The 25,347-nt window shown below is 44.0% G+C and overlaps 1 long non-coding RNA gene across 1 annotated transcript; it reads right to left on the reverse strand.

Moving 5' to 3' along the window:
- Window positions 1–3,416: 3,416 nt before the first annotated feature.
- LOC139356955 (uncharacterized) lies at window positions 3,417–24,540 on the reverse strand. The gene is made up of 3 exons (XR_011609502.1): window positions 24,395–24,540; window positions 9,331–9,384; window positions 3,417–3,726 (listed from the first exon to the last, which is right to left on the reverse strand). It is a non-coding gene; the product is annotated as an uncharacterized lncRNA (long non-coding RNA).
- Window positions 24,541–25,347: the final 807 nt, after the last annotated feature.

Genomic DNA, 25,347 nt, shown 5'->3' on the forward strand with positions numbered 1-25,347 from the left:
CAGTGTGCAGTACTGGTTTTAAACACAGTAGGCACACGGTTGTGTTTTATGTAATCATTTACTGGTTCATTCAACCATCTGTTGTCCATTCATTCAGCCATGTTGATCAAGAATCTGTGTAGCAGGCCTTGTGATAGTGAGAGGTGAAGCCAGCTGGACTTTCTGGGTTGAGTGGGGACTTGGAGAATTTTTCTGTCTAGCTAGAGGATTGTAAACACACCAATCAGCGCTCTGTGTCTAGCTAGTGGATTGTAAATGCACCAGTCAGCACTCTGCGTCTAGCTAAAGGATTGTAAAACACCAATCAGCACTCTGTAAAAATGCACCAATCAGCACTCTGTGTCTAGCTAAAGGTTTGTAAAAGCACCAATCAGCACTCTGTAAAATGGACCAGTCAGCACTCTGTAAAATGGACCAATCAGCAGGACGTGGGTGGGGACAAATAAGGGAATAAAAGCTGGCCACTGCAGCCAGTGGGTCCCCTTCCATGTTGTGGAAGCTTTGTTCTTTCACTCTTCATAATAAATCTTGCTGCTGCTCACTCTTTGGGTCCGCACCACCTTTAAGAGCTGTAACACATTGGGCCGGGTCGCGGTGGCTCAAGCCTGTAATCCCAGCACTTTGGGAGGCCGAGACGGGCGGATCACGAGGTCAGAAGATCGAGACCATCCTGGCTAACATGGTGAAACCCTGTCTCTACTAAAAAAAGACAAAAAAATAGCCGGGCACGGTGGCGGGCGCCTGTAGTTCCAGCTACTCGGGAGGCTGAGACAGGAGAATGGCGTAAACCCGGGAGGCGGAGCTTGCAGTGAGCTGAGATCCGGCCACTGCACTCCAGCCTGGGCCCCAGAGCGAGACTCTGTCTCAAAAAAAAAAAAAAAAAAAAAAAAAAAAGAGCTGTAACACTTACCGGGAGGGAGAACCCACCAGAAGGAAGAAACTCCGGAAACTTCTGAAGGAACAAACTCCAGACACACCATCTTTAAGAGCTGTAACACTCACCACGAGCGTCTGCAACTTCATTCTTGAAGTCAGCAAGAGCAAGAACCCACCAGAAGGAATAAATTCCGGACACAATAGGCCCTCGATTGTCCAATGAAGACCCCATCTGAATCCCACTCCAGTCCCTAGCAGTCCTACTAGTGCTGGAACTGGGTGTCTGACAGTTTAGATCCATGAGGTCGTCTGGAGAGAGATAAGCCGCAGGGAAAAGAAATGGAAACAATGGCTCAGGAAGACAAATATGGGCACAAGTCCGAGAAATGGGAGATGAGTCGAGAAATGGGAGATGAGTCGAAAACTGGGGTGGAGCCCATGAACAGAAGACAGGGGAGGCCAGAGGAGAGGCGGAAGTGCCCAGTGGATCAGAGGAGAGGCGGAAGTGCCCAGTGGATCAGAGGAGAGGCGGAAGTGCCCAGTGGATCAGAGGAGAGGCGGAAGTGCCCAGTGGATCAGAGGAGAGGCGGAAGTGCCCAGTGGATCAGGAGAGATGTGGGGTGGGTCCTGGGCCTCTGCCAAGCAGGCCTGAGGGTCTGCAACTCGTTTTGAGAAGGCTTTTGCCCATGGTAAATGGATAGCCAGGGCAATATGAAGCAGGAGGGGCGGACAGAATGCTGAGCACCCTGGGATGTTAGCCCCGGAAGCGGTTTACGTTTGTGTTTGCTGCACGTGTCAGGAGTAGCAGGGACACATTATGCAAGGTAGAGCCCATGTGTTCTCCTGTGCAAGTCCTGCCCCAGGGCTCGGTGCTGGAGCGGTGGCGGCACAGTCATCCGAAGCAAGGCTGCTTCCCTCCCTGCCGCCTTCTGCATCACCCCTAGACTCTGGACTCCAGAGACCAGAGGGAGTGCCGGCCAACCACCCAGGCTCCAAGAAAGGCACAAAGGCAGGCGGCGAGTACCCCGGGATTTCAGGCCATGTCCCGGTACTGGGACAGGTCACTTCCCCTCACGTCCCATTGGCCAGAACTCAGTCACATGGGTTCGCCCAGCACAAGGGAAGTGGGGTCTGCCTTCCGAACATCCACCCATGTGTCCAGCGGAAGGCTGGGGTTCATGATAGAAGGGAAGAGCAGATATTAGGGGCAATTAGGAGTCTCTGCTACCACATTCTTGGCAGCCTTCCTTTCTCTGGACTACCTTCCAGTGGCATGGGGAGCTCCAAAGGTGACAGTCTCCATTTCCAATTTAATTTAATTCTTCTAGTGGATACATTCATCCCTTGAGTTATCAAGACCACTTAAATAATAGAGCCCAACATAGTGGGGATGTAAAACAGGTGTCAATCAAAACCACAATGAGATACCATCTCACACCAGTTAGAATGGTGATTATTAAAAAGTCAGGAAACAACAGGTGCTGGAGAGGATGTGGAGAAATAGGAACAATTTTATACTGTTGGTGGGATGTAAATTAGTTCAACCATAGTGGAAGACAGTGTGGTGATTCCTCAAGGATCTAGAAACAGAAATACCATTTGACCCAGCCATCCCATTACTGGGTATATACCCAAAGGATTATAAATCATTCTACTATAAAGACACATGCACACGTATATTTATTGCAGCACTGTTCACAATAGCAAAGACTTGGATCATCCCAAATGCCCACCAACGATAGACTGGATAAAGAAAATGTGGCACATATACACCATGGAATACTATTCATCCATAAAAAAGAATGAGTTCATGTCCTTTGCAGGGACATGGATGAAGCTGGAAGCCATTATTCTCAGCAAACACAGGAACAGAAAACCAAACACCGCATGTTCTCACTCATAAGTGGGAGTTGAACAATGAAAACACATGGGGCCTGGCGCGGTGGCTCAAGCCTGTAATCCCAGCACTTTGGGAGGCCGAGATGGGCGGATCACGAGGTCAGGAGATCGAGACCATCCTGGCTAACACCATGAAACCCCGTCTCTACTAAAAATACAAAAAAAAACTAGCCGGGCGAGGTGGCGGGCGCCTGTAGTCCCAGCTACTCCGGAGGCTGAGGCAGGAGAATGGCGTAAACCCGGGAGGCGGAGCTTGCAGTGAACTGAGATCCGGCCGCTGCACTCCAGCCCGGGCTACAGAGCAAGACTCCGTCTCAAAAAAAAAAAAAAAAAAAAGAAAACACATGGATACAGGGAGGGGAATATCACACACCTGGGCCTGTCGTGGGGGCGTGGGGGACAAGGGGAGGGAGAGCATTAGGACAAATACCAAATGCATGCGGGGCTTTAAACCTGGATGACAGATTGATAGGTGCAGCAAACCACCAAGGCACATGTATACCTATGTAACAAACCTGCACGTGCTGCACGTGAATCCCAGAACTTAAAGTAAAATTAAAAAAAAAAAAAAAAACAAAACAAAAAAAACAGGTGTCTTGTGAGTCGGTTATTAGTTGTAGAGTGAGGTATACCTGGACCCTTTCGGGCTGAGAGGAAAAAAAAGGGCCAGATATTCAGATATTAATAAGGGATTCAGGGCATATACCATGTTGTCTAGAAGAACACAACTTTGAGAGGCGTCATCTCTTAGCTGGTGCCACAACTGAGTCTTCAACAGGCCATTCCACCGTTCTATAGGACCAGCTGCTTCAGAAGGATCAGGTACATGGTTAAGCCTGTGAATCCCATTGGCATTCTTAGCCCATTGCCTTACTTTTCTTCACGCTGGGAAAGACATTTCTTGATCAGCAGCAATGCTGAGTAAGGCCTCCAGCAAGTCCACAGATGGTGCTAGCAGGAGAAACATGGCAAATAGGGAAGGAAAACTCACTTGCAGAATTTTATTTTATTTTTTGATGGAATTTCACACTTGTCGCCCAGGCTGGAGTGGAGTGGCACAATCTTGGCTCACTGCAAACTCCGCCTCCCGAGTTCAAATGATTCTCCAGCCTCAGCCTCCTAAGTAGCGGGGATTGCAGAGGCGCATTACCACACCAGGCTAATCTTTGTATTTTTAGTAGAGACGGGGTTTCGCCATGTTAGCCACGCTGGTCTCGAACTCCTGACCTCAGATGATCCTCCTGCCTCGGCCTCCCAAAGTGCTGGGATTACAGGTGTGAGCCACTGGGTCCAGCCTCACTTACAAAATTAATCACTACTTCAATAAGGATAAAAATCACTGCCCCCTCAATAACGGAGGGGACTCACTCAGTACAATCAACCGCCAGCAGGAGTCAGACTGGTCCCCCAGGGTATGATGCCATTTTGAAGGCTTAGGGTTGATTTTGGCGGTAGGCTGCTTGGGCACTCAGTAGTGACCGTCGCTAAACTGGCTCTGGAATGGTCAGTTCCATGCTGTTGAACCAATATATAACCTCCATCCCCTGCCACTGTTCCACTCTGTCGATGAGTAGGTACTGGTTAGGGAAAGCGATTATTTAAAACCTCCTCCGCAATGGGCACCCTTTGGGGAACATTCACAAAAGACACAAATATCCTCACATTCTGGGTTCATTCTACCTCTTTCTTTAAACTTCTTGTTACCAGTCTTTCCCCATCTTGCTTTTTCCAACTTCCTGACCACTGACCGTTAGCTACCACACACAAATTAGGGAGGTCCACACCTCATATCATCTCTCCTGGACAAGAGGATCGTGCATGATGTAATCCTTGAGGTTCTGTGCTTTGGGGAGGATTTCCCATCTCCACTGTCCTCAGAAACCCACTGAGTAGGGCTGAGCTCCGCAGAAGTTCATCTTTTTATTTTTATTTTTTTTTGAGACAGAGTCTCGCTCTGTCACTTAAGCTGGAGTGCAGTGGTGCGATCTTGGCTCACTGCAACCTCTGCCTCCTGGTTCAAGTGATTCTCCTGTCTCAACCTCCCAAGTAGCTGGGATTACAGGCACGTGCCACCACATCCAGCTAATTTTTGTATTTTTAGTAGAGACGGGGTTTCACCATGTTAGCCAGGATGGTCTCAACCCCCTGACCTCAGGTGATGCACCCACCTCAGCCTCCCAAAGTGCTGGGATTATAGGCGTGAACCACTGTGCCCGGCTCTTTCTTGCTTGCTTGCTTTTTTTTTTTTTTTTTTGAGACAGGGTCACATTCTGGTTACCCAAGGTGTGGAGGGCAGTGGCATGATCTCGGCTCACCGCAGCCTTGACCTCCCGGGCTCAGGTGATTCTCCCACCTCAGCCTACCAAGTAGCTGGGATTACGAGTGTGTGCCACTATGCTCAGCTATTTCTTTTTGTATTTTTAGTACAGACATGCCCAGGCTGGTCTCAAACTCCTGGACTCATGTAATGAATCCACCTGCCTCAGCCTCCCAGAGTGCTGGGATTATAGACGTGAGCCGCTGCGCCCGGTCTAGAAATCCATATTCTGCTGGTGCCAGCATATTGTGCAGAGCCATCAGACACCAGACTCCATTGCTTTCCTCCCCTGTCCACTGCTCGTGGTGTGTTTGAGGGGAGGAAAGATGACAGGAGTAGGCATACGGGTGGGTGACCACCTGCTCGTGCAACTTGCCTGTGCCCTCCAGGATTGCATGAGCCTGCTCCCATCCATTCGAGGGCGGGGTGCTGCTGGCACACAAGACTGCATGGCTTGGTGGATCAGAAAACATTCAGTGCATGTTGGGGTGTTCAGTTCCACGGTCACAGTCATCTGGTATCCCATGGATATTCACTCTCAACCACAATGAAAGCTGTTTCTCAGGAGACTGGCCACTCACAGAAGAGCATATGGCTGGCCAGGCGCGGTGGTTCACGCCTGTAATCCCAGCACTTTGGGAGACTGACGCAGGCGGATCATGAGGTCAGGAGTTTGAGACCATCCTGGCTAACACAGTGAAACCCCATCTCCACTAAAGATACAAAAATTTAGCTGGGCATGGTGGTGGGTGCCTGCAGTCCCAGGTACTCGGGAGGCTGAGGCAGGAGAATTGCTTGAACCCAGAGGCAGAGGTTGTAGTGAGCCGAGATCGTGTCATTGCACTCCAGCCTGGGCAACAAAGTGAGACTCCATATCAAAAAAAAAAAAAAAAAAGAAGAAGAAAAGAAGAAAGAAGAAGAAAGAAGAAGAAGAAGGAGGGGAAGGAGGGGAAGGAGGAGAAGGAGAAGGAGAAGGAGAAGGAGAAGAAGAAGAAGAAGAAGAAGAAGAAGAAGAAGAAGAAGAAGAAGAAGAAGAAGAAGAAGAAGACGACGATGACGACGAAGACGACTACGACGGAGGAGGAGAAAGAGGAGGAGAAGGAGGAGGAGGTATGACTTTGCTCCAAAGCCACCACAGACACATTGAGCACCACTGGATCCATTGAGGTATAAGCGCGTCCTGTAGGATGGACAGTGAGATGGCACGGTTCTCTATGTCGTGGGCCAGAACCAGAGAGGTGACATCGTTCCAAAGCACAGTGCCAAAGGAATGTTTAGTTCCTTGTCAGGTACAAGTAAACTTCTGGATCTTTTTGGGGTCATAAAAATGTTCCAATGTAAGCATAGTGATAGTGGCACAACTTTGAGAATATACTAAAAATCACTGAATTGTATACTTTAAATGGGTAACTACTATGGTATATAAATTATGTATCAATTTAAAAGAAAACTCCCAGCCAGGTGCAGAGGCTCGCACCTGTAATCCCAGCATTTGGGAGGCTGAAGCAGGTGAATAGCTTGAGTCCAGGAGTTTGAGACCAGCCTGGGCAACATAGGGAAACTCCATCACTACAAAAAAATACGAAAATTAGCTGGGTGTGGTGGTGCATGTCTGTATCCCAGCTACTTGGGAGGCTGAGGTGGGAGGATTGATTGAGCCTTGGAGGTAGAGGCTGCTGTGAGCCGTGATAGTGCCACTGCACTCCAATCTGGATGACAGAGCAAGACCCTGTCTCAAAAAATAAAAATAAAAATAAAATTCCTAGTGTTTCCTGTTTCTATTCAGATCAACAGCTGAATGCCAGGTACCAGGATCAATGATTTGTATCAGTGAGGAGAGAGTCTGTGGAAGAGCTGCATTTGAAGTCACCACCTGATTAAATTTTCCAGTACCCAAGACGTGGTGGCTCACGCCTGTCATCCCAGCACTTTGGGAGGCTGAGATGGGCAGATCACAAGGTCAGGAGATCGAGACCATCCTGGCTAACACGGTGAAACCCCGTCTCTACTAAAAACACAAAAAATTAGCTGGGCGTGGTGGCGGGCGCCTGTAGTCCCAGCTACTCGGGAGGCTGAGGCAGGAGAATGGAGTGAACCCAGGAGGCGGAGCTTGCAGTGAGCCGAGATCGCGCCACTGCACTCTAGTCTGGGTGATAGAGCGAGACTCCGTCTCAAAAAGAAAAAGAATAGGCCGGGCGCGGTGGCTCAAGCCTGTAATCCCAGCACTTTGGGAGGCCGAGACGGGCGGATCACGAGGTCAGGAGATCGAGACCATCCTGGCTAACACGGTGAAACCCCGTCTCTACTAAAAATAAAAAAAATAAAAAAACTAGCCGGGCGAGGCAGCGGGCGCCTGTAGTCCCAGCTACTCCGGAGGCTGAGGCAGGAGAATGGCGTAAACCCGGGGGGCGGAGCTTGCAGTGAGCTGAGATCCGGACACTGCACTCCAGCCCCGGCTACAGAGCAAGACTCCGTCTCAAAAAATAATAATAATAAATAAATAAATAAATAAATAAATAAATAAATATATTTCCTCCTTCTCGTGATTTTCTTAATAACATTTTCTTTTCTCTGGCTTACTTTAAGAAAAAAAAAATCAGTTGTCTTGTCTACAGGCTAAATATATGAAGTCTGTGAGGCCACGGTATGGATGGCCTCTGCATCTTTGAAGTCTTTGATGGTGGTATTAATCTTTGAAGTTCAAACAGGGATGTGGTGCAGCTTTCAATAAATTATTTTCATAGACAGGAGGAACCCAGAGGTCTCTGTCTGGCTCTTCCAACAGTAACAGCACTCACTTCTGGGTCAAAGTGCCCCAGCGAAGATTCTGAAAGTTGTTAAGGGACAGTAGCCATAGGATATGTTTACAGACCTACCTCACACAAGATGCCCGTGGGCCTGAAGTCCACCTATTATCACCTGATGCCCATAAACCCCCATTTGACCAGTGCACTGCAGTAACAAATTTTTTTTCTCCCTAAGAATTTGCATGAGCTCAGATTGTGGCCAGACCAGGTGCAGTAGCTCACACCACCTAGCACTTTGGGAGGCCAAGGTGGGAGAATGGTTTGCATCCAGGAGTTTCGGACTAGCCTGGGTAACAGAGGGAGACCCTATCTCTACAAAAATAAAAAATAAGCAATTAGCCGGGTGTGGTGGTGTGCACCTATAGTCCCACCTACTCAGGAGGCTGAGGTGAGAGGATTGCTTGAGTCCAGGAGGTGGAGGCTGCAGTGAGCCACGATCGAACCACTGCCCTCCAGCCTGGGTGACAGAGTAAGACCCTGTCTCAAAACAAAAACAAACAAACAAAATAATTGAAAAAAAAGGTTGTGTCCAGTGCACAGTTACTCTGGTAAACATCCACATGCACCTTTAGGGAAGACCCAGAGGAGGACTGAGAGTCCATCCTCGTGATGATAGCATGGGGTTCTTTCTCAAGACTTCTAGCCTCCCGTGCACTCTGCAGAACCCAGGCTGGAGCTCTGGGAATTGGGTGAGGGGCAGGGACTCTGTATCCTGCCTTCTCAGGTCACACATCCATCCTCAACATCTGGAGCTTCTCGGTTGCATAAATCAAGTAGGAGCTTAGCTGGGCTGCCACATCTCATTCAGTCCCAGAGAACCCAGGCTCAGACAACGTCACCAGAAGGCTCATGGACTTGCCTCTGGAGGAGCTGCTACATGGCCTCTGCCACCCATGATCTCTCCATCCCTGCCAAACACAGGGCCCCTTTCATGGCAGCGTTGTCCATGTCACCACAGGCTTTTCTTTTTCTTTTTTTTTGAGACAGGGTCTCATTCTGTTACCCGGGTTGGAGTGCAGTGGTGCAAACATGGCTCATTGAGGCCTCAACCTCCCAGATTCAAGGAATCCTCCCACCTCAGACTCCAGAGTAGCTGGAACTACAGGCACACACCACCACGCCCACCTAGTTACTTTATTATTTCTTGTAGAGATGGGGTCTCACCGTGTTGCCCGGGCTGGTCTCGAACTCCTGGGCTCAATCCATCCTCCTGCCTCAGCCTCCCAAAGTGTTGCCACTACAGGCATGAGTCACTATGCTCAGCCTCAATATGTTTCTGAAATAGATCATGCAGATTGAATATAGAGCGAGAGAAAAAAAGAGCTCAGGCTGACTCCAACATTTTTGGCCTGAGACTCTTAAAAGGCAGGATTAGGCAATTATAGTTGTTCCTTGAACAGCAATGGTTTTGAGCTGCATAGGAATACTTACGCATGGATTTTCCTCTGCCTCTGCCAAGCCCTCCTCTTCCTCCTTCTCCTGAGCCTATTCAATGTGAAGATGACAAGGATGAAAATCTTTATGATGATCCACTTCCACAGACTGAATAATAAATGTATTTCCTCCTTCTTGTGATTTTCTTAATAACATTTTCCTTTCTCTGGTTTACTTTAAGAATACAGTAATATATATATATATACACACACACACACACAAAAATGTGTTACCCAACTCTTTATCATATTGGTAAGGCTTCCAGTCAATGGTAGGCTATTAGTAGCTATGTTTTGGGGGAGTCAAAAGTTATATGTTTATTTAGGCCGGGCGCAGTGGCTCAGGCCTGTAATCCCAGCACCTTGGGAGGCCAAGGTGGGCGGATCACTGCTTGAGGTCAAGAGTTCGAGACCAGCCTGGCCAGTGTGGTGAAACCCCATCTCTACTAAAAATACAAAAATTAGCTGGGCATGGTGGCATGTGCCTATAATCCCAGCTACTCAGGAGGCTGCAACAGGAGAATCACTTGAACCCAGGAGGTGCAGGTTGCCGTGAGCCAAGATCATGCCATTGCACTCTAGCCTGGGCAACAGAGCAAGACTCTGTCTCAAAAACAGAAAAAGTTATATGCACGTTTTCAGCTCATGCAGGGTGGGGATCAGTGCCCTAACCCCTGCACTGCTAAAGGGGCAACTGTACAGAGATGGGGAGAGCTGTCAGGGGAGCAGATTCAGGAAGTACAGTCAAGAGTTTTGGGAATCCCAAGATCTGAAGTAAGTACACCTATTTTCAGAACAGATCCAGGTCTGAAATTTTGTTCCTCCCGACTTCATCTTTCATTCTCAGAATCCACTCCCACGTTGACTCCCTGAGTGCTTTTTGTTCCTGATATAAAATACCAAAATCTTACCATCACTTCTGTGCGTAAGCTTGTCCCCCCAGGCTTTCTTTGTAAGTATTGTTCTAAAGTATGCTGGGATTTGGAGGACACTCAAAGGTCAGGTAAGGATGGGCGTAAGGAGGATTAGGGTCTTCAAACAAGGCGGGAGCAGCCTCCTCCCATAGGGGAGTATCTCCACTGGCAGGACAGGGAGATGGAGAGGGCTGAAGAGTGTGGGATCCTTTGTGTCCCTGAATCCTCCTAGGCAGTCCTCCGACACCTGAGGTCCTGCTTTTTCTCTGTCCATGCCTTATTAAAAGAGGGACCTAGGCCGGGCGCGGTGGCTTACACCGGTAATCCCAACACTTTGGGAGGCTGAAGCAAGTGGATCACCTGAGGTTAGGAGTTCAAGACCAGCCTGACCAATATGGTGAAACCTCGTCTCTACTAAAATTAAAAAATTAACCGGGCGTAGTGGCATGCGCCTATAGTCCCAGCGATTTGGGAGGCTGAGGCAGGAAAATCGCATGAATCTGGGAGGTGGAGATTGCGGTGAGCCAAGATCACGCCACTGCACTCTAGCCTGGGCAACAGAGCGAGACTCTGTCTCTAAATAAATAAATAAATAAATAAATAAATAAATAATAAAAAAGGAACCTAGTGAGGCTGGAAGTTCAACCTACACAGTGGCCTATAGAGTCAAGTCTGCTCCCAAGTTCTGGCCACATCAGTCCCAAAGTTTTAAGACATAAAAGATTCTCAGTGGTTCTCTACTGGTGGTGACTTGGAGATGTGTGGTATTTTTGGTTGTCAAAAATTATCAGAGGGGTCAGGGGTGGTGGCTCACGCTTGTAATCCCAACACTTTAGGAGACTGAGGCGAAAGGATTATCTGAGCCCAGGAGTTTGAGATCAGCCTAGGCAACATAGTGAGACCCCATTTCTATGAAAAATTAAAAAATTAGCAAGGTGTGGTGGCACATGCCTGTAGTCCCAGCTACTTGGGACTGAGTCGGGAGGATCACTTAAGCCCAGGAATTTGAGGCTGCAGTGAGCCTTGATTGTGACACCTAGGTGACAAAGCAAGACTCCAACTAAAAAAAAAAAAAAAAAAATTACCTCTAAGACTGACATACTTTTTGATGGTATAAAGGGAAATTATTTTAATTTAAATTTTTAATTATTTGCACACTAAACTGTATTGTGTGACGTTTCTAAATTCTCTTTTAAATTCTTGTAATTATTTTGCAGAGTTCTCGAGAATGGAGACAATTTTAATTCTTTCTTCTGGTCTGTGTGCCTTTGTTTGTTTGTTTGTTTGTTTTTGAGACAGGGTCTTGCTCTGTCACCCAGGCTGGAGTGCAGTGGTACACTGAAGCCTTGACCTCCCAGGCTCAAGCAATCTTTTCACCTCAGCCTCCAGAGTAGCTGGGAATACAGGCGAACATCAGCAGGCCCCACTAATTTTTGTATTTTTTGTAGAGACAGGGTTTCCCCATGTTACCCAGGCTGGTCTTGAACTCCTGGGCTCAAACAATCCATCCTCCTCTCCCTCCCAAAGTGGTGGGATTTTAGGGGTGAACCACTGCACCTGGCCTGCATTTTTCCCTCCCTTTTTCTTGCCTTCTTGCACAGGCTAGGGCCTCTAGCACAATGTTTAGGGAAAGCAGACATCCTTACCATTGTCTTGATATTAGGTGGAAAACAAGGTACATGTTTACACTGAAATAAACTAGATTCCAGGCCATAAAACAAATCTGAATACTTTTTTCTTTTTTGAGACGGAGTCTCACTGTTGCCCAGGCTGGAGTGCAGTGGTGTGATCTTGGCTCACTGTAACCTCCATCTCCCTGGTTCAAGTGATTCTCCTGCCTCAGTCTCCCCCAGTAGCTGAGATTACAGGCATGTGCCACCATGCCCAGCTATTTCTTTTTTTTTTTTTGTATTTTTAGTAAAGACAGGGTTTCACCATGTTGGTCGGGCTAGTCTTGAACTCCTGACCTCAAACGATCCTCCTGCCTCGGCCTCCCAAAGTGCTGGGACTATAGGCGTGAGCCACTGCACCCAGCCACAAATCTGAATAAATTTTTTAAAAGGAATGATATCACGCAGGGCATGTCCTCTGACCACAGTGGAATTCCACTGGAAATAATATTGTCCACACCATGTAAAATGCAGAAACCTTGGCTGTGCTTATGTAGATACATGTACTAACCCCATCCTTTAGTAATTGTCATATGTATCACCTCAACATATGCTGTAAACCCCATACACAATGCTATGATTTTTGCTTTACACAATCAAATGCATCTTAAAGTCATGAAAAGGACCAGCCTGGGCAATATGGCAAAACCTCATCTCTACAAAAAATACAAAAATTAACTGGGCCTGCAGGTGCACCTGTAGTCCCAGCTACTTTAGAGGCTGAGATGGGAGGATCACTTGAGCCTGGGTGGTGGAGGCTGCAGTGAGCTGTGATCACGTTACTGCACTCTGGCCTGGATGGCAGAGCAAGAGCTTGTCTCAAAAAAAAAAAAAAAAAAAAAGTCAGCCAGAGCAGTGGCTCACGCCTATAATCCCAGCACTTTGGGAGGCCAAGGTGGGTGGATCACTTGAGGTCAGAAGTTCAAGACCAGCCTGGCCAATATGGTGAAACCCCATCTCTATTAAAAATACAAAAAAATTAGCTGGGCACTGTGGCCTGTAATCCCAACTACTCAGGAGACTGAGGCAGGAGAATTGCTTGAACCTGGGAGGTGGAGGTTGCAGTGAGCCAAGATAGCACCACTGCACTCCAGCCTGGGTGACAGAGAAAGACTCCATCTCAAAACAAAACAAAACAAAACAAAACAAAACAAAAAACAAAAGAAAATTGTATATTTATATCTATACACATTTTTTTTTCTTTGAGACAGAGTCCTGTCTAGGTCAGAGTGCAGTGGCATGATATCAGGCTCACTGCAATCTCCACCTCCCGGGTTCAAGAGTTTCTCCTGCCTCAGCCTCTCGAGTAGCTGGGATTACAGGTGCCCACTACCACGCCTGGCTAATTTTTGTATTTTTAGTAGAGATGGGATTTCACCGTCTTGGCCAGGCTGATCTCAATCTCCTGGCTTCAAGTGATCTACCCACCTTGGCCTCTCAAAGTGCTGAGATTACAGGTGTGAGCCACCTTGCCTGGCTATATTGATACACATATATAGGATTTCTGGAGCTCTTCATTCCTTCCTAGATATTCTTTCTAGTATTACTGCCTTTCAACCTCAAGAACATCTTTTTGCATTTATTACAGAGAAGGTCTACTAGTGATTAATTGTCTTCGTTTTCATGTATTTGAAAATATCTTTTTTTTTTTTTGAGACGGAGTTTCACTTTTGTTGCCCTGGCTGGAGTGCAATGGTGCGATCTTGGCTCACCACAACCTCCGCCTCCTGGGTTCAAGCAATTCTCCTGCCTCAGCCTCTTGAGTAGCTAGGATAAAGGCATATGCCACCATGTCCGGCTAATTTTGTATTTTTACTAGAGACGGGGTTTCTCCATTTTAGTCAGGCTGGTCTCGAACTCCTGACCTCAGGTGACCTGCCTGCCTCGGCCTCCCAAAGTGTTGGGATTACAGGCGTGAGCCACCGCACCCAGCCAATTCTTGTTTTTTTTTTTGTTTTTTTGTTTTTTTTTTTTTTTCCCCAGCACTTCAAAGATATTGTTCCACCATCTTTGACTCTCATTGTTACTGATGAGAGGAACACTCAAATTTTTTATCCTCGATCTTCTATATATTATGTATTATTTTTCTCTATTTCCAAAGCTTTTGCTTTATGTTTGATTTTCACTTATTTGACAATCATATGCCTTGTGATTTTTTTGGTATTTATTTGGTGTGGGGTTTGCCGAGCTTCTTGAATCTATAAATGTATGCCCACAAAATTTGCGACTGCTATCATGTCTTCAAATATTTTTGAGACCTCATTTTCTTTCTCTTCTTTTTCCAAGACTCCAAATACAAGGGAACTAGGGTTTTTAAATGTTGTTTACAGTTCCCTGAGATTGTGTTTTTATTTTCAATTTTTTGTTGTTGTTCTGTCCTTCAGATTAGATCCCTTGATCTAGCTTCAAGTTTATTTATACTCTGTCATTTATAATCTGGTGTTAAGCCTATCCAGTAAATTTTTGTTTCAGACGTTATCGTTTTTAGTAAAAAAATTTTAATTGATTCTTTTTTGTAGTTTCTGTTTCTCTGTTAAAGTTTTAAATTTCGATGTAGTCCCATTTGTGCATTTTTGCTTTTGTTGCCTGTGCTTTTGGTGTCATTATTAAGATGTCATTGCCAAATTCAATGTCATAAAGTGTTCCTCCTATATTTTTAGAAGAGTTTTTATAGTTTTAGCTCTAACATTTAGGTCTTCTATTCATTTTGAGTTAATTTTTGCACATGTTGTAGGATAAGGACCCAACATAATTCATTTGTATTTGGATATCCAGTTTCCCCGACACCATTTGTTTAAAGTACTGCCCTTTCCCCATTAAATGGTCTTGGCATCCTTGTCTAAAATAATTTGGCCATACATTCAGGGCAGATTTGTGGGCTCTTTATTGTGTTGCATTGTTCTATGTGTATGTCTTTACATCAGTGCCATGCTGTTTTGATTACTATAACTTTGTAGGAAGTTTTGAACTCAGGGAACGTGACACCTCCAAATTTGTTCTTTTTCAAGATTATTTTGACTGTTTAGACTCTCACAGATTACATATGATTTTTTTTTTTTTTTTTTTTGAGATGGAGTCTTGCTCTGTCACCCAGGCTGGAGTGCAGTGGCACAATCTCAGCTCACTGCAAACTCCACCTCCTGGGTTCAAATGATTCTCCTGCCTCAGCCTCCCAGGTAGCTGGGATTACAGGTGCGCACCACCACACCTGGCTAACTCTTGTAGTTTTAGTAGAGTTTTGCCATGTCAGCCAGGCTGGTCTTGAACTCCTGACCTCAAGTGATCTGCCTGCCTTAGCTTGCCAAAGTGCTGGGATTACAGGCGTGAGCCACCACACCCAGCCCCAGGATGTTTCTATTTCTGCAAAACACAATGTAGGGATTTTAATGTGAATTGCATTGAGTCTAGATCACTTTTAAGTAACATTGGCATCTTAACAGTATTAAGACTTCCAATTCATGAACATGGGATGTCATTCCACTTATTTGTGTCTTCTTTAATTTCCTTCAGCAACATTTTGTAGTTTTCAGTATAAGTTTTTTGCCTCCTTGGTTAAGTTTATTCCTAAGGATTTTATTCTTTGTGATGCTGTTATAAATGGAATTGTTTGCTTAATTTCATTTTTGGATTCTTCATTGTTAGTGTATAGAAATTAACTGATTTGGGCCAGGCGCGGTGGCTCAAGCCTGTAATCCCAGCACTTTGGGAGGCCGAGGGGGGTGGATCACGAGGTCAGGAGATCGAGACCATCCTGGCTAACATGGTGAAACCCCATCTCTACTAAAAATACAAAAAACTAGCCGGGCGCGGTGGCGGGCGCCTGTAGTCCCAGCTACTCAGAGGCTGAGGCGGGAGAATGGCGTGAACCCGGGAGGTAGAGCTTGCAGTGAGCCGAGATCGCGCCACTGCACTCCAGCCTGGGCGACAGAGCGAGACTCCGTCTCAAAAAAAAAAAAAAAAAAAAGAAATTAACTGATTTTTGCATACTGACTATGTATCCTGCTACTTTGTTGAATGCATTTAGTAGTTTGTGTATGTGTGTAACCTTTAGGGTTTCCTACATATAAGATTATATTGTCTGCAAACAGAGATAATTTCCCTTCTTCCTTTCCAATTTTTATGCCTTTCACTTCTTTTTCTTGCCCAGTTTCTCTGGTTAGGACTCTTCCAGTATTATGTCCAATAGAAGTGGTGAAACCGGGCATCTTTGTCTTCTTTCTGATCTTAGAGGAAAAGCTTTCAGTCTTGCCATTCAGGATAAAGTTAGCTTTGGATTTTTCATATATGGCTTTTAATATGTTGAGGTACTTTTCTTCTATTTCTAGTTTGTTGAATGTTTTTGTCATGAAAGGCTATTGAATTTTGTCAGGTGATTTTTCTTCATCAGTTGAGATGGTCATTTTTTTTTTTTTTCCATTCTGTTACTATGGTGTATTACATTAATCCATTTTCATATGTTAAACCATCCTTGGAGTTTTTTATTCCAGAAGTAAATCCTATTTAGTAGTGGTGTCCCTTTAATATGCTGTTGAATTTGGTATACCAGAATTTTGTTGAGGAATTTTGGATCAATATTGATAAGCAATATTGGTCTAAAGTTTTATTTTCTTGTAGTGTCTTTTGTGTCATGGTAATGTTGGCCTTACAGAATGAGTTTGAAAATGTTCCTTTCTCTTCAAGTTTTTGGAAGACTTTGAGAAGAAGTGGTGTTAGTTCTTCTTTAAATGTCTGGTAGAATTCACCAGCGAAGCTATCTGGTCCTAGGCTTTTCTTTGTTGAGGAGTTTTTGGTTCTGAATCGAATCTCCCTCCTACTGATAGGTCTTTTCAGATTTTCTGTTTCTTCACCATTAAGTCTTGGTATGTTGTGTGTTTCTATGAGTTTGTTCACTTCATCGAGGTTATCTAATATTTTTGGCATGCAATTATTCTAGTACTCTTTTTTTTTTTTTGAGACAGGGTCTCACTCTGTTGCCCAGACTGGAGTGCAGTGGTGAGATCTTGGCTCACCACAACCTCTGCCTCCCAGGATCAAGCGATTCTCCTGCCTCAGCCTCCTGAATAGCTGGGATTACAGGCACACAACACCACACCCGGCTAATGTTTGTAATTTTAGTAGAGATGGGGTTTCACTATATTGGCCATGCTAGTCTCGACCTCCTGACCTCAAATGATCCACCCGCCCCAGCTTCCCAAAGTGCTGGGATTACAGGGGTGAGCCACTGTGCCCAGCCCTCTAGTACTCTCTTATAATTTTTTTTCTGTAAAGTTGAATGGCCTTTCTTTCATTCTGATATTATTTTACATTTCTCTTTTTTTCTTAAGTCTACTTAGTTAAAGGTTTGTTTTCGATTTTGTTGATCTTTTCAAAGAGCTAGCTCTTGGTTTTGTTGATTTTCTGTATTGTTTTTCTATTCTCTATTTTATTTATCTCTGCTTTAATCTTTATAATTTCTATCCTTCTGCTAGGTTTGGGATATTTTTCTAGCTCCTTAAGGTGTAAAATTAGGTTGTTGATTTCATATCTTTCTTCTCTTTTAACTTAAGTGTTTATAGCTATGAATTATCTTAGTGCTATTTATACTACATCCCATAAGTATTATTTTGTGGTTTTATTTATTTTTTGCTGTTGTCCCAGGCTGACTGAAAATATTATAACATTGCAGAAAGAGTCAAACAGCTCCATGTGACATTTTAAAATTCATCCCAACTTCAGGCTGAGTGACCTGCAGGTTGGACAGACTGCCAATGTCCAAAAGCTTTAGCATTTCCTCAGTGTCAGAATTTACTTCAATGATCTCCTAATATAGGACTAAGACCTCAGGAGCAGAATTCTCTCTCCTTTTTCTCTCCTCCTCCTGTAACGTGATGAAGATATTTCTCACTGGGGCCCTCTGAATCCTCTGCATCAGATGTGTGACATAGCCTGCTATCTTGTTGTAGGGCTTCCTACTGGAGATAATAGCAATCTACACACACACACACACACACACACACACACACACACACGCATGTTCATGTGGAAGTTGTTGCCCAGGCTCATGTAGGGCTTTTCTGTGATGACCCAGGCCACCTTATTCATGGCTTTGGTGTGAACATGACTCACCTTGGTAGGTCCTTGGTGAAAGAGGAAACCTGTTGTTGTTGTTTTGTTTTGGTTTTTTAATGGTAGCAACGGCCTTTATTGGCTGCAGCAGGAAGTGGAAGAGGGGATACGGTATCTGCAGATTAGATCACTGCTCTCCAAAACAGCAGAAACCTGTTTTCATTTTAATTTGTCTGAAAATATTTTCTATTTTCCCTTGTGATTTCTTCTTTGACCCATTGGTTGTTTAAGAGTGTATTGTTTAATTTCCACATATTTGTGGATTTTCAAATTTTCCTCCTGCTATTGATTTCTAGTTTCATTCCATTGTGATCAGAAGAGACTCTGTGCATAATTTCAACCTTTTAAAATTTATTAAAACGTATTTTGTGCCCTAACATACGATCTCTTCTGGATAATGTTCTTTTTTTTTCTTTTCTTATCTTTTCTTTTCTTTCTTTCTTTCTCTTTCTTTCTCTCTTTTTCCTCCCTTCCTTCTTCTTTCTCTTTCTTTCTTTCTGTCCTTCCTTCCTCCCTTTCTTCCTCTTTCTTTCCTTCCTTCCTTCTTTCTTTCTCTTTCTTTCTTTCTTTCTTTCTTTCTTTCTTTCTTTCTTTCTTTCTTTCTTTCTTTCTTTCTTTCTTCCTTCCTTCCTTCCTTCCTTCCTTCCTTCCTTCCTTCCTTCTTTCTCTCTCTTCCTTTCCTTTCCTCTTCCCCTCCCTCCCTCCCTCTCTCCCTCCCTCCTTTCTTTCCTTCCTTCCTTCCTTCCTTCCTTCCTTCCTTCCTTCCTTCCTTCCTTCCTTCCTTCCTTTCATTCCTCCTTCTCTCCTGGACTCCCTCACTCCTTCTTTCCTTCCTTCTTCTCTCTCTCTCTCTCTCTTTCTATTTCTTTTTTTTTTTTTTTTTAGAAAGGATCTTGCTCTGTTGCCCAGGCTGAAATGCAGTGGCATGATCATGACTCACTGTAACCTTGACCTCCTGGGGTTAAGTAATTCTTCCTCTTTAGCCTTCTAAGTAGCTGAGACTACAGGCACTTACCACTACCACACCTGGCTAATTTTTTACATTTCTTTTTGTGGAGATGGGGTCTCTCTATGTTGCCCAAGCTGGCCTTGAACTCGTGGGCTCAAGTTATCCTCCCATCTCAGCCTCCCAAAGTTCTGGGATTACAGGTGTGAGCCACCCTCCCTCGCCTTTGTGCACTTGAGAAAATTGTGTGTTGTGATGTTGCTGGGTAGATGTTCTATATATATCTTTTAAGTCAAACTTGTCTAAAGCATTGTTCAAATCCCCTATTTTCCTATTGATCTTCTGTCTGGTTGTTCTATCCATTATTGAAAATTGGGTTTTAAAGTCTTCTACTGTTATTGTAGAGCTATTTCTGTCTTTAATTCAGTAGATACTCATGTCATATAATTAGCAGGTCTGATGTGTGGTGCATATATGTTTATAATTGTTGTGTCTTCTTGGTGAATTGACCCTTTTATCATTAAAATCGATTTTGTCTGATATTAGCATAGTCATTCCTGCTTTGTTTATTACTATTTCCTTGGAATATCTTTTTCTATCCTTTCACATTTAACCAATGTATATCCTTCAACCTAAAGTGAGTCTCTTATGCTGTTAACATAGAGACACTGCTTTTTAAAGCCATTATACCTATCTATGTCTTATTATTGGGAAGTTTAGTTCATTCACTTTTAAAGTAATTACCCACAGGGAAGAATTTACTATTGCTATTTTGTTATCTATTTTCTGTATGTCTTGAATAATTTTTGTACATCATTTCCTCCATTACTTCCTTTCTTGGTGTTTAGTTGATTTTTTGTTGTGAGATGTTTTGATTCCCTTCTTATTTTCTTTTGTATGTATTATATATCTATTTCCTTTGTGGTTACCATGAGGATTGCATATAATATCCCAAAGCTATAACAATGTATTTTGAACTGCTATAACTTCACTTGAATTTCAAACAAAATCCCTTCCTTTATAGCCACGCCCCCTCCACTTTACATTATTGATGTCACAGATTATATCTGTATATATTGTGTACCCATTAACATAGATTTATAATTATTTCTTATGCTTTTGTACTTAAATTACATAGAAGAATAAAATGTGAAGTTCTAAAATAAAATTGCAGTAATACTGGTTTTACATTTACCCATTTATTTACCTTTACCAGAGAACTACATACTTTCATACAGTTTTTAAGTCACTATCTGGTGTTCTTTCATTTTAACTTCAAGGATTCCCTTTAGCCATTTTTGTAGGGAAGTCTAGTGATAATAACCTCTCCCAACTTTTGCTTATCTAAAAATGTTGTAATTTTTTCCTCATTTTTGGAGGATGGTTTTGCCAGACATAGAATTCTCTACTGACAGGTTTTATTCTTCCAGTACTTTAAACATATTATCCCATTGCCTTTTGGCCTGCATGGTTTCTGCTGAGAAATTTGTTGGTAACATTGAGGACCGCCTGTGCTTGATGAGTTGCATTTCTCTTGCAGATCTGAAGATACCTTCTTTGTCTTTGGCTTTTTGACAGTCGATTATAATGCATCTTGGTGTGGGTCTCTTCAGATGTATCCAGTTGAAGTTCATTAAGCTTCTCGAATTTGTATATTCATGTCTCAAATATGGGATGTTTGGGGCCATATCATTTCTTAAACTCTCTCTGACCCTTTCTCTCTCTTTTTTTCTGGGACTCTCATAGTGACTGTATTGGTCCACCTGATGGTGTCCCACAAGTCTCACAGGCTTTGATCACCTTTTCCGTCACTCTTTTTTCTTTCTTGCCCATCAGACTCAAGAATTTCAAGTGACCTGTCTTCAAGTTTCTGATTATTATTTTTCTGCCTTTTTGAATCTGTTATTGAATACTGGTAGCAAAATTTCCAATTCAGTTATTGTATTTTTCAGCTTTAGAATTTCTGTTTGGTTCTTTTTATGTATACATAATTTCTATCTCTTTGTTGATATTCTCATTTTGTTTATATATTGTTTTCCGGCCTTCTTTTCGTTCTTTGTCCATGTTTACCATTAGTTCTTTCAACATACACAAGGCAATTGTTTTAAAGACTTTGCGCAATAAGGCTGATGTCTGTGTTTATGAAGATTTATTTGGGTCCTTTGAATTAGCCATGTTTTGCTCTTTATTTGTATATTTTATGATCCTTTGTTAAAAATTGGGCATTTGACAAAACAGCCACCTTTCCCAGTCTTTGCAGACCGGTCTCATGCAGACCACTAGTCAGCCAGGCATGAAGGCATAAGGTGTTGTTCCCAGGTCTTTTCATAGGTGCAGTCATAGCACACTACTGCCTCAAACTCCTGGGCTCAGACAGTCCTCCTGCCTCAGCTTTCTGAGTAGCTGGGACTATAGGCATGTACCACTTACCTTTAAACATCTTAAATTCCCGGCCGGGCGCGGTGGCTCAAGCCTGTAATCCCAGCACTTTGGGAGGCCGAGATGGGAGGATCACGAGGTCAGGAGATCGAGAGACGATCCCGGCTAACACGGTGAAACCCCGTCTCTACTAAAAAATACAAAAAAATAGCCGGGCGAGGTGGCGGGCGTCTGTAGTCCCAGCTACTCGGGAGGCTGAGGCAGGAGAATGGCGTAAACCCGGGAGGCGGAGCTTGCAGTGAGCTGAGATCCGGCCACTGCACTCCAGCCTGGGTGACAGAGCAAGACTCCGTCTCAAAAAAAAAAAAAAAAAAAAAAAAAAAAATCTTAAATTCCCTTTAGATTCTCCCCCTGCTTCCTCTCAAGGTCTTAGGTATTCTACTGTGTTTCTTAATCAGTAATTTCTTAGCTCAGAGGTCTGCTGGTCAGTTTTCAGAAGCTATGACCATTGCGTCCCACAGGTTCCTCCAGCTCGAGATCTGAGCATTGTCACTTTTGGCTGTCTGAGCTCCAACTTAGACAATTACAGAGAACAATCCCTCAGGCAGCCCCTGAGGCTAGAATGTGGTATACTTGATTGGTTCTGCTCCCTCTGACTTGTGGAAAGAAGCAGGAAACCAGGACACTGCCTCCCCCAAAATGTACCACCTGGGGAGGGGATGGAGCACAGGCAAGTAAAAACATCATGAAATTTTCTTGTTTGCTTTAAACCTTGACTGATTTCCAGAGCTTCCATAAAGGCATTTTAACCAGTCTCCAGTTGTTTATTTAATGTTTCCATGGAGAATAATGGCCTGGATATTCCTGGTCTACCATCTTACTGATGTCTGTCCTGTATCCATTTTTTTTGTTGTTGTTTTTGAAATGGGGTCTCACGCTGTTGCCCAGGTTGGAGTACAGTGGTATGAATGTGGCCTCCTGCTGCTCTCAACCTCCTGGGCTCAAGGGATTCTCCCACCTCAACCTCCCAAGTAGCTGGGACCACAGGTGTGTACCACCACACCTGGCTAATTTTTAAAAATTTTTTTGTAAAGATGGGCTCTCACTATGTTGCCCAGGCTGGTCTTGAACTCCTGGGCTCAAGCAACCTTCCCACTTCAGCCTCCCAAAGTGCTGGTATTACAGTCACGAGCCACTGTGCCCAGCCCATCCATGAGTTTTGATATGTTGTTTTCATTTTTATTTGTCTCAAAGTATTTTCTAATTTTCCTTGTGATTTATTTAACCCATTCTTCATTTGACTGCTTAGGTATATGTTGCTTAATTTCCACATATTAGTGAATTTCCCAAATTTTCATTTTTTACTGATTTGTAATTTATTTTAATTTTTATTTATTTATTTATTTTGACACTGGGTTACGAGACTGGCTAATTTTTGTAATTTTGGTAGAGGCAGGGTTTTGCCATGTTGCCCAGGCTGGTCTCAAACTTCTGGCCTCAAGCAATCCACCCACCTTGGCCTCCCAAAGTCCTGGGATTACAAGCGTGAGCCACCACACCTGACCTGATTTGTAATTTAATTCCATTGTGGTGAGAGAACATACTTTATATGATTTCAAACTTTTTAAATTTATTGAGGCTCATTTTATGACCTAGCCTGTGGTCTATCCTGGAAACAGTTCCACGAGTGCCTGAGAAGAATGTGTATTCTACTGTTGTTGGGTGGAGTGTTCTATAGATGTTTTTTTTAGGACTAGTTGGTTTATAGTGTTGTTAAAGTCTTCTATCTACTCAGTTCTATCCAGTATTGAAAGTGAGGTTGAAGTCTCCAACTACTAGTATTGAATTATCTATTTCTTGGCTCCTTGATTCATCACAGAATTCTTCCATCTTTCTGTGCTACCATCTAATGATAACACACGATTTCTGTCCTAGTCAGCTCGGGCTGCCATAACAAAATACCACAGCTTAGTTGGCTTAAACAGCAGAAATTTATTTTCTCACAGTTCTGGAGGCTGAAAGTTCAACATCAAGGTTCTTGGCCAGGGTTTGGTTTCTGGTAAGGACCCTCTTCCTGGCTTGAAGACAGCCACTTTGTCTTCATATAGTCTTTCCTCTAAGTATGGAACGCAGCACAAAGAGCCAGTGGGAGTGAGCAAGGGAGCTCTGGTTTCTCTTCTTCTAAGGACACCTATCCTATAGATCAGGTTCTATCCTTATGGCCTCATTCAACCTTCATTACTTCCCTACTCTAAATGGAGTCTCACTGGGGTTTAGGGTTTCAACATATGAATTTGGCGGGAACACAGACATTCTGTCCACACTTCTATCATTAAGAATGCCTCGGCCAGGCACAGTGGCTCACGCCTGTAATCCCAGCACTCTGGGAGGCCGAGGTGGGCAGATCACCTAAGGCTGGGAGTTCGAGACCAGACTGACCAACATGGAGAAACCCTGTCTCCACTAAACATACAGAATTAGCCAGGCGTAGTGATGCCTGCCTGTAATCCCAGCTACTTGGGAGGCTGAGGCAGGAGAACTGCTTGAACCCAGGAAGCGGAGGTTGCAGTGAGCCGAGATTGCGCCATTGCACTCAGCCTGGGCAACAAGAGTGAAACTCCGTCTCAAAAAAAAAAAAAAAAAAAAGCCTCATGATCACAAGATTTCTACTGCTGTTTCAACATTCATGTCCATGTTCCGGACAACAGAAAGAAGGCAAAGGCAGAAGGGCACTTGTTAGCTGAGTTATATATATATATATATTTTTAAGACGCTTTCCCTGATGTGTCACTCAAATTTCACTTGATTTCATGGGTCAGGACCTTGTCACATGGTTGCCCAACTGCTAGGAAGACTGCTAAATACAGTTTTTGTGTTTGTTTTAGCTAAGCACATTGTTCCCCCAACAAAATCAGGGTTTGATTAATAAAGAAGAAAGGGGATGTTTATACTGGTGACCAAGAGCAGTCTCCACTCTGTCTTCTCCCTGTTCCATCTACCACCCATCACGTGCTCTTCCCATCCACAGAACACATGTGCCCTGCCCACCTCTCATCCAGTTATTGTAACCAGCTCAAAGTCCAGGGTCCCTGGGTGGCGTGTCGTCCTCTCCATCAGGGTGGATGTATCTTGTTAGGGACCTGCAACTCATAATCTGAAAGATGAATCATGGGGTATCCACAACAAAAACTCATTCAAAAAAGAAACACTAGGAAATACGTCACAATCACCACCCCAGAATGTGATCACATTCTGAAGCCTTGCTGCCTGGGCAGTGGCGTGAGTCCTGTGGCCAGCTCATGAGGCACTGCTGGGTGTGCCATCCATGGGGATCTTCCTGACCCATTATCCCTCCAGGCCACGGCTGGTGTGGGCATTGAGGAGGTGCCCCTCCCAGAAACCATAATTAGGGCTTTAGCAATGGCTTCCTCTTGGCATGAGTTCAGGGTCAGAGCCTTGTGGCCAGCCTTTGATTTTCTATTTTTTTGTAATATAGTAACTTTGCTTGCAGGGTATATTACTCTGGCCAAATCTATGTGCAAGTCACCACAGGCCAATAGCTTGCTTCTCCCAGATTTTTTGTTTTGTTTTGATTGTGATTGATTTTGTTTTGTTTTGATTGTGAAACGTATCGTATGTAAAAGAGTGCATATCATAGATACGGACATTTCCAAATGAAAACAAACCCCCATGTTCTCCCTCCACTCCCCACACTTAGGTTAAGAAGTGGAACATATAATTTAGAAGCCTGGGTCCCCTCTCCAATCACATCCTCTCTCTCTCCCCAGGGAGACTTAAATCCTGATTTTGTATTAACCATTCCTTTACTTTTCATTTTCCCACATATTTACATATTTCTTTCATTATATTGTTGAGTTTTTCCCCTTTTTGCCCTTTCTACAAACAGAAGAAAAATCCTCTTACAACTTGAGTTTTTCTTTCAACATTATGCTTCTCAGATTGAACCCTGTTGATGGATGTGGCTACACTGATTCCATTTT

This window comes from Macaca nemestrina, chromosome 11, assembly GCF_043159975.1.
Source record: "Macaca nemestrina isolate mMacNem1 chromosome 11, mMacNem.hap1, whole genome shotgun sequence".
Classification (NCBI taxonomy): Eukaryota; Metazoa; Chordata; class Mammalia; order Primates; family Cercopithecidae; genus Macaca; species Macaca nemestrina.